The following is a 13,517-nucleotide window of genomic DNA, read 5'->3' on the forward strand; positions in this document are numbered from 1 at the left end:
CATGCAGCAGCAGGGTGGTTGTCATCATAGAGGGTCTCCATGCAAGCTAGTGGCTGTGTCTGTGGCAACCAGAGTGGTAATAGGGGAAAAAATAAGCTGAGGCACCAGCCGTAATCCTGCGTTCAGAAGATCCAGATGGCTAACCTTTCAGTCAAAATATTGTTTTTGGAAAGAGGTGTACAGACTTCTACCTCTCTCTCTCCCTCGCTCTGTCTAGAGCTCTTGCCTTCTCCAACTCCAGACCCTCCCCAACCCCTCCTCCTTTTTTCTCTGTACTTCATCAGATCTATTCATGCTAAAAGTTAATCAAAACTTTCTAGAAAGCACATGTGATGTGCTTAGTGTGCTTACTGCGCACATATGTGTGCGAGTGCATGCGTATGAAAGGATGGATATGCATGTTAAACGTGGGCTCCCCTCAGTCTCCAGGGTAGGACACACACAGAGCGACCTTGTGTTAAGGAGAGGGCTGACTCGAACCTGCCCACGCCACTCAGTACCGTTGATATAGAGACCACCAGTGGAATTTCCAACACAAAGACACAGTTGCTGAGAGTTAGCAGAGAAGTGCCTAACATATGTTATGGCTTGTTTTGATTGGGATATTCAAAATAATGAAATAGCTTAAAGATTTTGATTAGCCCAGAGAACACAGAACAATTCCAGTTGAAAACACTTCTTAAAGAATGAAATAAATTATAAATTTACATTGTGGTAAACAAGTTAATACGACAAGGCAATACAAGGTAAACTAAAATTAAAGTTTTGTCATCATTTGATCTCCTTCCTGTTGTTCCAAGCCTTGACTTTGTTCGTATGACTTTGTACCACAAAATAAGATATTTTGAATAATGCTGGCAACCAAACAGTTTTGTTGGCCGTTGACTTTGATTGTATGAAATAGAAGTTCTCACTTTATATTAGGTGGACTTAACTACTATTTACTTATATCAAAAAATAAGTACCATGTAGTTATTGTGTTCATATTGTATTGCAAAACACTTTTGCTGCTATTGAGGTGGGATATGGGTAAGGTTAAGGACAGGTTTGGGTTGATTTAAGGGTGGGTTAAGGTGTAAGAGATGGCTCAACAGTGTGATTATAAATGTAATTACAGAAATTATTTACAGATGTAAATTGCATGCAGGTATTTTTTAAAGATATGTTCAATGAAAAAAACATGCATGTACACAATAAGTGCATTGTGCCAAATGATTAATTTAAATGTAAGTACATAGTAGTTAAGGCCACTTAATATAAAGTGGGACCAAAAAGAAACAAAAAAACAAAAACTTTGTTTCAGTGGGAAAGAAGTTATGCACTATGTTTTGTGGTAAACAATCACTTTCAGTGAGATAAGAGTTTTGATGCAGAAATAATTATTTTTAATTTACATATTTTATAGATCATTTCTTTTTAAAACCATTTTAAATATAGATTTTTAAATTTCATTCTTTATAATTTTTTTTGCAATTTTATTGGAGTTAATTAAAAATATATATATTCTGGAGCTATTTTGTTGCTCTGAAGTACTAACTGCTATAAAAACAAATTACAGAAAAAAATTAATCTGTTAGTAGATTCATCAAAATAATTACTGTTAATGTGCTGTCAACGACTAAACTAAAATTGAAATTGCACTGAAGGCTGAAAGAAAACAAGGCACGCGGCCTCAGGAAAGATGCCGTTTGGGCTTCCTGTTAGTCTTCTGTCACCTTTAAGATAACAAAACACACAGTGTAAAGTACAGACATACTTCCCACACTAAAATATACATATAAAAAAAAAAAAATCGGACAAATCCTACTCTTATTCTCTCTCTCTTTCTCCCTCTCACACACACACTTGGGTCCAGTCAGCGTGCCTCATGGGGGGAGCCGGGCTGGCTCCTGTGGTTGATGGTTGGGGCGTCTCTGCTGCTGTGTATTGCCACACTGGTCCTCTTTCCTCTAGAGCCGCACAGACAGCCAGACTCCTGCATGCTGCTGCTGCCGCTGGAACACGCAGCTTGCGTCCAGCGTTGAGCGCTCTAACAGTGCATTCCCTGGCCAGCAGAGACATTCCAGCTTAAAAATTAGTTTATTAAATATAGGAAACAACTGTCTGTGAGTAATTTAGTGAGCAGATGAGAGAGACAGCAAAGAAGGAGAAAATGAGAAAGGTGTGCTGACTCAGAAGTGCAGTTTTCCAGGTTGTCGCTCTGGATGCTGAATGAGGCATGGTATCGTAACTAAGTTAAGATAAGTGGGGAGGGCCCATAATAAATGCAATTATAAACAAATTATGCTTTTGTTACCGAGTGCTCTGTACAGTAAGGGATAATTATGCTTTTTTTTCCCCCTTAATAGTTTCCTCCTCCCTTGTGACTGACCTCGGCTACATCCTGTTGCAGTGTTTTTACAGTAAGCAAACACTTTTACTGCTTTTTGTCATATTTTTGTGTCCCATTCCAATGAAATCCCCATTAGCTATATTATGATGAACTCATTCCTTTTTACCAAAACCCATTCCCATTAAAGGTCAAATATCCTCAGGATATTATAAACAGGGTCAATACAAATGTGATGTCACTAAGAGAATGGAATTCCGTGAGCCCCTGGGAATACACTTCTGAAGCGGTAAATGCTTGTCTTCCCTGTAGTTGCGCTATTCCAGGTTAAAATATCATTCATAATTGGATTGGTATAAATATTTCTTGAAAATACACGTTGTGTCGCTGTCCGTTTAATGTGTGTGGTGTGAATTTTAACCGTACAGAAAAAAATGGTGATCAATTGCTTTTATTCAACACTCTCACAATGCTTTTATAATTAAAATGATAGATAGATAGATAGATAGATAGATAGATAGATAGATAGATAGATAGATAGATAGATAGATAGATAGATAGATAGATAGATAGATAGATAGATAGATAGATAGATGTTTTACGCATGTTCTTATGTAAGGCTTGTCCCATTTTGTTTGATGTTTTTGATGACAGTTGGGACAGCAATTCTAGCAATGACAAAGGTCTGAGTGTCACTGATGTCTCTCAAGTCTAAATTTACCTCTGAGCCTGGAGAGACGGGAACAGGTGGAGATCAGGCACTGCCAAATACTTATGCCACAAATCTTATGGGCCACTTTTTCATGGGGGTGTGTGTTTAGGGAACAAGTGTCTCATTTCTGTGTGTATGCATAACAACCTTTTCATATCCAAGAGAGTTTGCGGGGCAACACAACCCACATCGGGTTTCTGTTCAAAGCCAGCTGGTCTGGCTTTATTAGTGCAGGGCATTTCTTTTCTTTTAATTTAAATTTATTTTATTTTTTTTACTGACTTTGAAATTTTTTGTAACCGTTTGATTAACCTGGCCCACAGCTGGAGCTGCAGGGTGTGACTTCCTGGGGAAGCACAAGAACGGCACCGGTGAGTTTTTCCTTTCCAAGCTCTTCCCTTCTTCCTTCCCCTCATGTGATGAACCGAAAAATCTGTCTGTGGAAAAATTGAGAACTGCACAATGGCCGAGCATAGTATGTTGTAGAGACAGATGTTTCATTTGTGAGGGGATTTCAGTTCAAACATAGTGAGCTGTGAAGTCTGAAATGGCAAAACTGCTAGTAATACACATATTGATTTGTACTAATTTGTGTAGGTAATCTACAACTGAAATGATCACAGAGATTATTTGGTGCTTTTATTTTGTTCTAATTCCTCAACGTCAGAATAAATTATTACTCCTGTTTAGGGTTACTGAATCCAACAACTATTTGCTTGGTTTGAAATGAAGCATGGGGGAAATCTCTAAGCCTCAGCACAGTGTAGATTCTTCTCACTTCTGAGCTAGCTGCCACGACAGAATCAATATCAATTTGCATCACTCAGGCCTTAGTACAAGTTTGACAGTGCTAGTTTAAGTTTGAAGTAACGGGGGAATTGGTGAGCTTACCCTTGCAGAAGCGGTCTGAATGGTTTGAAAAGTTTGCACATGAGAACTCGGGAATCTGTGTGGAGTGTTTAAAAAGAAAGAAATCTGAGAAATGCCTTTCATAATTTTGAGACATTCAGAAAATGTAAAGAAAAATGTTATCACATACTGTATAATAAACAAATGCCTGTATTATTATGAAGACATGTTAGAGAGATGGGTGAATGTGATGGGGGTTTTTTTTCTCTCAAAAATAATATCCTTCAGATAGATACATAGACAGACAGATAGATAGATAGATAGATAGATAGATTTACTTTACATTATATTATAAACAAGTAAACAAGACAGCACTATAAACAGTTTTACAAACAATATATATATATATTATATTTACAATCTTTTCTAAGTTTTGACAATCTTTTATACATTTTTTTTCATTTAGTTTTTACATCAGTCCTTGATAATAAAATTTACATATGAAATCTAACATTTGGTATTTAATTTCTTATGTATTTTCTCATTTATATTTACCTATATGTTAAATTCAATATTAATTTTATTGATGGGTGTGTGTGTGTGTGTGTGTGTGTGTGTGTGCGTGCATTTTTGTGACATACATTTGTATAATGACAAGGGTATGACAGGTATTACAAGGAGAAGGACATTACCTCATGTCCCCACTTTTCAAAACGCTTATAAATCACACAGAATGGAGTGTATTGAAAATCTGAAATAGCACAAAGTTTCCTGTAAGGGGTAGGGTTAGGTGTAGGGTTGGTGTAGGGCAATAGCACATACAGTTTGTACAGTATAAAAACCATTATGCCTATGGGATGTCCCCACTTTTTGCACAAAAAGTGTGTGTGTGTCTGTGTGTATACAGATACATATTTAAGACTCAACAATAAGGACTTAGTTTTGACATCAGCCCTTTGAGAATAAAATGTACATATGAAATTGAATATTTTTGTTTAATTTCTTATATTATTTAATCATTTTTATTTACTTTAAATATTTACAATATTTTTAAGCCTCAACAATATACGGTTAGTTTTGACATCAGCTTAGTCCTTTGAGAATAAAATCGCAATTCAATCTGTCTCCTCCTCTAGCGTAGTTTATTTGCATTCTGAGAACAATATTTCTGAGGCAGCATATTTTTAAGAAAGCATCACTTACAAGCTTTCTGCCATCTAATCCCTCTCTTCCTGGGTGTTCAGGGTGTGACATTCCGCACCCCCCACCAACCCACCCCATGGAGACACAGGCAAGGCAGCTCTGACCCAGTTTACCAAAGCTCCCATGTTTGTCATTTGAAAAACTTTCTCGCTACCAAAATAAATAAATAAATACAAATCTTTGATCTGAATTGTGGTTGGGAGAGAGCGTTGTTTTCTCGCAGCAAAGGTGGTGCACTTTGTAGAGAAGGCACCTTTTTCTTTTTGAACCCTTCTCTGTCTATTCGCCAGTGGCTATGTCAGGATTTGGTTTGTCTGTCTGTCTCTCTCTGTGTGTGTGTGTGTGTGTGTGTGTGTGTGTGTGTTTCTGCACTAGTCCTCTTCTCCCAACCTCCCGCAGGCTCCCGTGTTATTTGCAAAATCTATAATAGCCCCAAATTAACTGGAAATTACACAAATATGGCAGTCAGCCTTGTTTGCTTTTCCTCGTATTTATCAGTGCATCTAAAAGCATAAGCGATCTGACTTCAGCTATGAACTGAAGTTCCAGCAGCACTCGGTGTTAAGGGTGTGACAAAGACAGACCTGTGCACTAATGCCACTATTAAGTCTACATTAACTACGAAACATATACGGTGTTGAGAAACGAACCCCCACATTTATTTATATTAATCACAGTTGGCACGCAGACGTCGCAGCAGTCGCCATCCTTATGTTGCATATTGCAGATCCAGATGCTATGTTCTTAGGTTACATGCTTCCATATTACTGTCTGTCAGAGGAGTATTTCATATTTAAAACAAATTCTCAGAAAACGGTGACATATTATACACATGGAAACAGTTCTCTTCAGCACTGAAAAAAGGGAGAATTATCTTTGTCCTACTATAATTGCTCGCAATGACGGCTTACTTTTTCTTTCTTCTCTTTCTTTTTCATAAACTAATTCCAATATTTCACACAGGAGATGTACTCTTGGCCGTCTGTCGTTGCTCCTTTCCTTCTTTATTCTCTTTTCTTTCTTTTTGCTCATCTTACTCCTCTCTGTCCCTTGGAGAGGGTGGCATCGGCGCAGCGCTCTGCTCCTTCGTGGATCTTACATGCTGGATGGGGCCCGTCTGAATCTACAAAACACGAGTGCTTCACTGCCTTTTGATCTCAGGCTAATCTCTGTTGCCTGCCTCCAGTCTCATCTTGTTTGAATAAGAATGAGTCTGGGGTGCTATTGCAGGCACAAAGAGGTTTAGGCGGCATCCGTTCAGCAGAGCAGCGCTGCACGGGTATGTGTACATCCAGAATCTCTCCTCAGCGCTCCTGTGCTTCTATATTCTCCAGTGTGAAGCTTCTGCGAGTGTGTGTGTGAGGGCGGCTTTCTGCCTCGTTAAAAACTCTGACGTTTCATTTAGTCAAAGTAGTGAATTAGTGGCTTTTCCTGCAAATACAGTGATAATTTGACATTCGAACATTTTATTGCTCACATTGATGAGATGTTTAAAAATCATTCATATCTACAACTCCTCGGGGGGAGTTGACCAAAAATGAAAATTCTGTCATTATTTTTTTCACCATTATTTTCCTTTAAAACACACATGACTGTCTCACTTCTGTAGAAAGAGAATTTTAATGGAATGTCCGAGGTCGTCTTTTCCATACACGGAAAGTGAATAGTGAGCATGAGAAAATAATTCACTTTGTCACATTTGAAGATGTTTATAATAATACAAACCATTTAAATATTTAAACCGACCCTGAACTTTTGAACAGTTGTGTACATTTTACTGAGTTCTGATATGAGGGTGAGTAAGAAATGTCAGCGTTTTCATTTTTAGGTGAGCTTATTCCTTGAAGGTGCTTTGTAAAATGTTGCTTTGTGTAATTTATGGGTAAGGCCATTATAATAGCACAACCTTTCCACTGTGGGCCTTGAGATCCAGTATATTCTGCAGTTTATGTGGCATAGAGAGGGGCTTCTCAGTTCATGTCTCAGGTCAAGAGGACAATGGTCCTTTTTTCCACTAGAGTCTGAGGAGAGAAATCAAGAGAGTTAAAAGTGTAAAAGCAAGTTTGATTTCTTTACCACCTGAAGTGTCTATGAGTGTTGCTGAGCAGCAGTTTCAACGCTGTTAGAAAGAGAGAGAATAAATGAGAGAACAACACATACAAAGAGTGAAGGGATGAAAGAGACTGCATTTAAAAGAACTGCAGATGTCTAATAAGAGTTTGTGACAAAAACGTTTTCTGAAATAAAACACATCAGACATACTTATACATGTACGTAACCACCCACCCCCCGCACAGATAATCTACAGTGTCTGGTAAAGCAACTATTATGACCAGTAATATTGAAATAAATGTAAGAAAATATAGGTAGAATTTCCATTGCCTGTCCATAATGCCCACCATCTGTTAGGACCCGACTTCTGCACAAGCTCAGGAAACACCGGTTGGCACTCTAAGGCTGGAGAGAGAAAAATGTGATGTTGGCATCTTTTTTAGTGCCGCAGTTGTGAAAAAAACATGTTGAAACAATGAAATAACTGTGCAAGTTTCGCAGAGGTTATGAGTGAATTAGTTTCCACCATTCAAAGGAGGAAAAATCATTAGAGTGTTTTTTTTTTAATATATTTATTTTTCCAGCTTTTAACATTAGACAGACAAAGGGAACTTTGAGCTGAAGGGTGAAATATACAAAGATGTGAAAGTGACCCAATCAACAGAATAATTTAGGAAGTAGCAGACTTCAGAAATTTAAATTCTGAAATAAAGAGACTGACTATTTATTTATTAATTAATTTCTATGCATGTTACTTCCAATAATGCTGCTTAGTATATGCTGGTTGCTGCCTCGATTTAACTTACAGTTAAACTCTTTTGTTATTTAGCTGTGATGGACAGGGTTGACTCAGCTGAGAGAAAGCCTTAGTGTGCCCCTGCTGGCAGAGGTATGTATTGCAGGTGCACATTTCACTCACAAGTCAAGAGAGAACTGTTCCAAGAAACTGCCCTTTAAGCTGTGCTCATATATGTTTGGAGTTAAAACAAATATAGTTTTCAACTTTTACTGTCATTTGACACTAACTCCTATTTAGGCCTCTATTAGCAAGTGGGACAGAGTACAGGTGTATTGACAGGGGAGATAAAGACTTCAGTAGAGTGCAGGGTAACTGGAACTGGGGTGGCTTTTTCCAGCACACAGCTTTAATGCTGAAACCAGAGCAGCAGCATCCTGCACAAAGGCTTAACCGTGTTGTGCTGCTTGTGGTTCATCTATAATGAATCAAAGGTGTAGCGTTCACGCGCTGTTTGCCCAACAGAACATGCAAATTACCAAATTTGTCCCCACACGAGTCAACACTTCACTACCGGTTTTCTTCCAACCACAATATGTGTTAGCGTGCTCAGGTGCTATTTAAATGCAATGAAGTGAGGGCTCAAACCGTGATGATTTCATCAGCAATGCACTTTTAGAAATTTCCAAGTTAGATGTATGCTTGAAAAGGTAAAAAGTTGCACTTTTTTATTTTTGAGATCCATTGAAAGTTGCAGCCATGTGTATAATGGGACTTTTTGAAGGGTCAGAGCTCATGTAAGATGAGATATCAGCCTCTATTGAGAACTATTAATCCTGTTCTTAAATGATCTTAAATGGCTGGTGTGATGAAGATAAATCAGGGCATTCATTTGCTTAATATCTGCGCCAAATTGGCCAAAAATAAGGATGGCACTAATTCAGTTAGCCTGCAGGATCTTTATGAAATGAATGAATGATACTGAATGATTAAAGGTGAACGTGCAGAGACACGTCTTATACATTTGGGTGCAGCTACTGTAGCTTAAAATGCTTTCAGATGTTCCATGTCATGTTAGTTTTAATTTAACCATCATATCTCTTTTGGGATCTCAAAGACCCCACTGCCCTTTTAATATCTTGAAACTGTATTCCTGATGGATTAATTGATTGATTTATAGATAACAATTTCTCAAAAAAAAGTATATAATATATCATATTAAAGTAATATATATATATATATATATATATATATATATATGCCTGCTTGAAATATCTGCCTTTTGACTATAGGGTAAGAATAAGCAAGAATTTTAGGGGAAAAATGTTTTTGTATTAATAAATAGGTTAATAATTATATTATATTATTAGATTATTTAAATGTACAATTTTAAAATATAAGGCATTCCAACATGTAAAAACAGATCATAAGGGAACTGAACAATACATTGAGACATAAATGCATGCTGAACTGAAGCCAAAACAAAAAAGCCATTTGTACACCCATTTTGAGACTCTTACATAACTTTGTGCTGCATAAGTACCCCAGCTAGTAAGTGTGTTTTTCCTCTCCCTGCCTGTCGGTGTCTATCTGTCTGCCTATCTAAAACTTCAAAGTTTAGGAGAGGAAAGAAGGAAAGAGAGGAAACGGGTGAAATTGAAGGTGGCAGAGAGGGAAGCAGAGGGGAGGAGTAAAATAAACTGACAAAATGAGGAGGGGAAAAGAAGAATCTATGATCTGGCCAGACTTGGGAGACAGGCTCATCCCGGCGCTCTCATGCACTGTGAAAGCTCAGCGCTGGTGTTTGAGCACTTGACAATGTTATCAGCTCTGACAGCCAGATTGTGTTTTCACATGAGTGTGATCAGCAACAGATTACACACTTATACTCACGCACACACTCAAACACTAACAGCCTTGCTTGTTCCTGTTTGCCAAAGAAAATGTGTTGATGTTTATCGTGCTCTTAAAATAAAATGAAATAGAGGCCTTGTCCCTCTATCCTCCTGAACGCTACTTATGTCTGACTGAAGATAATAAGACACACGTGGGTAACTACCGGGCTCCCGAAAAGAAAACAACGTAGGCGGGATTGTTGTCAGCCGCTAACATTGTGTATTTATCTTCCATCTCCTTACATCTGCTCGTTACAAACATGAACAGATGAGGCCGAAACCTCAAAATTACCTTTCTCTGAAAAGCCTCTTGTATGTGTATACGAAATGACATAACTGCTACTGGGCACTTTCTTTGTGGCTTTGAACTTACTGGAAATCGGATTGTTGATCCTGAGTGATGGCAAGCAGGGCCGACAGTCTAGTAGCGATCGACAGCCAAAGAAAACAAAAGGGATAATAATTCATTTGGGTATACACGTGTATACAGTATGTGTCTTTCTGTTTGTAAATTAGGTCAGGGAAACTAACTAATCTTTACAGTTTTATGATTCCATTGACAGAAACCCCCTTTTGAGATATTAGAGTAAAGTGCCTTTGGGGAAATTCTAACAGGCAAATTTTAACATTTTAACAAACTCATTAGTCAGCTCTACTGCACAATGTTTAGCAGACTGAACTAATGTAGTTAAATTTACCAATCCAAAATCAAATCAAATCAAATGTATTTAAAATGTGTAAAATAAATAATAAACATATAAATATTTTTAAATATATGAAATGTTCATATATATATATATATATATATATATATATATAATATCTTAAAATATGTGTGTACATCTATCCATATAAAGAAAATGGCTGGAAACAAATTGTAAATATTTATTGCAAATGTGCAATAAAGGTTAAGAAAACTAATAACAGTAATGGATTATTTGTGGTTAAAACTGCAAATGCTTATGCAGATCTAAGTCAGCCAGGTCACCATCACTGATATACGGTATAGTTGCTGTAGTTACTGTTGTTTTTGTTTCTCTTCCTGTTCTTTATCTAGTTTACCTAAGACATGAATATGCAAGAGGCAGCTCAGTAACATTGTTTATATATTTATTTATTCCTTTTGTAGTTCCCCCAGCCATGCAGTGTATCTTGAACACTGTGCCTAGATATAGCTATTAACACAGAAAGAATTTCTCTCTCTTTGTGTCTCTTCACCAGGTGCCAACTAAACAAACAAAACCGCACTGTGAAACCTAAGAGGGTCTTCCTGGTAAAACTGTGTGCTGAGCTGGAAGAACTGAAGCAATTGTGAACACGGTGGGTATAACATAATATACATACTTTTCAAATAGACATAACAGTTAATAAAAATGAAACTGTGGCCTACTGATCCTGAGGCTAAAGACATTTTCATTGACTCATATAGCTGACTGGCCAAATGTGAGGAAATGTCCATGTAAATATATGGTGAATCAGAGAATCTGATGAAACTTAGCATGTGCTATCATATAGCTGGTGGAACCGAAGCTGTATTGATCGAGATATTGAAATTACCAATAAAAATGCAATTCAAGATTACAGTGTCTTGTGACCCAGAAGTGGGTTCCCACGGAAGCTGATACTGCTGTGTCCAGTTACAGTCTGTCAGGCAGATTAGCAGGTTTTATTAATTCATTAACTGATTTCATGTTTTACCTCTACCTCTGGTTTGTCTGTCAGTGACTCAAGTGGTGCTTAAGGTTAATTCTAAGGCAATAGCTTCATGGAGCAATGAAATATCGACATGAAGAAATTCAGATGACCACTTTAAGACAGGGAACTGAAAAAACACCAATATGATAGTTTCTGTTCATTTATCAACCTTTAAACGTGAATTATTTCTGAACATTCAAGGGGTGGTATTTGGCATGGAGGGCTTTGGTGATAGCAACCAAGGTTTCTCTGATTATCATCTCTTGATTCCTCAGATGCGTTAAAATTGTTTTATGGTGGGACAGATCTGTCTGTGATTTATTCATGTTTAGCATGTGTTACAGTACTTATCTTCAGTGAGAAGGAAGCTCATTTAAATATATGGCGAGAAGATTGGGCTGTGAGAGGGCACTAATCTATGCAGGTTTATATGAATCTAGTGCTAGGAGAAATTATCGCTCTATATAGTGCTTGAGTTGGCTATATGTTTTTTTTGTTTGTTTGTTTGTTTCATAGACTGACAAAGTCCTTTATATTACTTTATAGATTCTTCAGATCTGGATTAATTACAGCCCTGCTGCATAGATGGTTTTCGAAAGAACTAGAGAATAAAAAGTTCTGTGGACCTTAAGAGTTCCCCGACACTCTTAAAAAAAAAAAAAATTTTTTTTATGTTTACATCGAACAATGTCTTTGTTTCCATTGATTGAACTAACTTTACAATGTTTCAGCTTGATTTTCTTTATTGGTAATTAAATTCAAAGTTATTGAAAACATGCAATGAAACTATAACTGCAGGTTTTCTCTTTGAATATACTTTAAAAAATAAGACAGAAAATAAACTTCAGTTTTACATTTTAATGGGCTGAAATGTTTTACAGTATTTATTGCATCAGGCTAGGTTTTTGTCTAATTAAAACCTTGTTTCAGTTACTTGTTACAGTGCATGTAATTATACATTGAAGTGCTAAGTAATATTAATTAACTACATATACTTACTATATGGTTAGGGTTGTAGGATGAGGGTTTGGTTTAGGTTAAACCATTTAGTTGTATGTAATTATGCATAATGTGTTGTTATTACAACATTAAGTAGCCTACATATGTAATGTCTAACAAGGACACTGTAAAATAAAGTGTTATCATATACCTGTATATCTCTATAGTAGCCTACAACAACAAATGACATAGGCTAATATACTGTATAGTAAAATATTCAGTTTAAATAAATAAAAAATCTTTTTAAAAATAATTAAAAGTCGCAAAACTAAAAGTACCCCTGTGTCTATGCACACGTTGATTATACACAGTGTGGTTTTACTTTATCAGGTAGAAGATAAAAACGTATTAATGTTGCGCTTCTTTCATTAAAACACTGGAGTGATGTAAGCCCGTCCCCCTTGAAGAGTAAACCCGATTATTTGCCCTGCGTAGAGAGAGAGAGAGAGAGAGAGAGAGTCTGAGGCGCGGAGCTCAACATCATCAGTCGCAATAACGGCTTAATCATTCCTCACCGTGGACGACCGACACCAACCTCAGCATCTTAAACGCTTTATTAGACACAAGAAAAGAAACACGCATTAAGAAAACGACACTTTTCCGGTGGTGCTGGTGATATTTGGTGGATTTTAAGTGTGAAGAGGTGAAGTCCACCCGGCGGCTCAACACCTTCCGTCACACCGCAGGACAAACTTCACCGGACACACTTCAGACGCACCATGAAGTAAGTGACACTGATACTGGACCCCGGTGTGTATTTGTTCGTTGATACATTATGTGACATTGTTGGTAAACAATAATTCGATGAGTTTATATCTCCGTTATTTCGCGAGAACACAAGGGAAAGAGTTACAGATCTCCGTGAAGAAAGTTGACCTGACAACACACGTTATTTCTGTGACTGCTGACAGGACAATCACTATTAGTGTTTCTTTATGTAGAGGTTTTTTTTTTTTTTTTTTTTTTTAAAGAGAACAAAACAGGCGCGTGCTTTTTGGAGTCTTTTAAAGTGCTTTATCAGCTCGCAGAATAAGCCGGCACACTTTA

The 13,517-nt window shown here is 37.2% G+C and overlaps 1 protein-coding gene across 5 annotated transcripts in view; it reads left to right on the forward strand.

Moving 5' to 3' along the window:
* The first annotated feature begins 3,216 nt into the window (after positions 1-3,216).
* mef2cb (myocyte enhancer factor 2cb) overlaps positions 3,217-13,517 on the forward strand; it is a 72,608-nt gene continuing 62,307 nt past the window's right edge. For 4 of the 5 annotated variants that reach the window (XM_058775606.1, XM_058775604.1, XM_058775601.1 and 1 more), the window contains exon 1: positions 12,923-13,194. The gene's annotated coding sequence lies outside the window, so the exon portion shown is untranslated. Of the gene's footprint in view, positions 3,413-10,997; positions 11,097-12,922; positions 13,195-13,517 lie in introns of those variants that run through there. The other variant, XM_058775602.1, reaches the window with a different exon arrangement.

Source organism: Onychostoma macrolepis, chromosome 05 (genome assembly GCF_012432095.1).
Source record: "Onychostoma macrolepis isolate SWU-2019 chromosome 05, ASM1243209v1, whole genome shotgun sequence".
Classification (NCBI taxonomy): domain Eukaryota; kingdom Metazoa; phylum Chordata; class Actinopteri; order Cypriniformes; family Cyprinidae; genus Onychostoma; species Onychostoma macrolepis.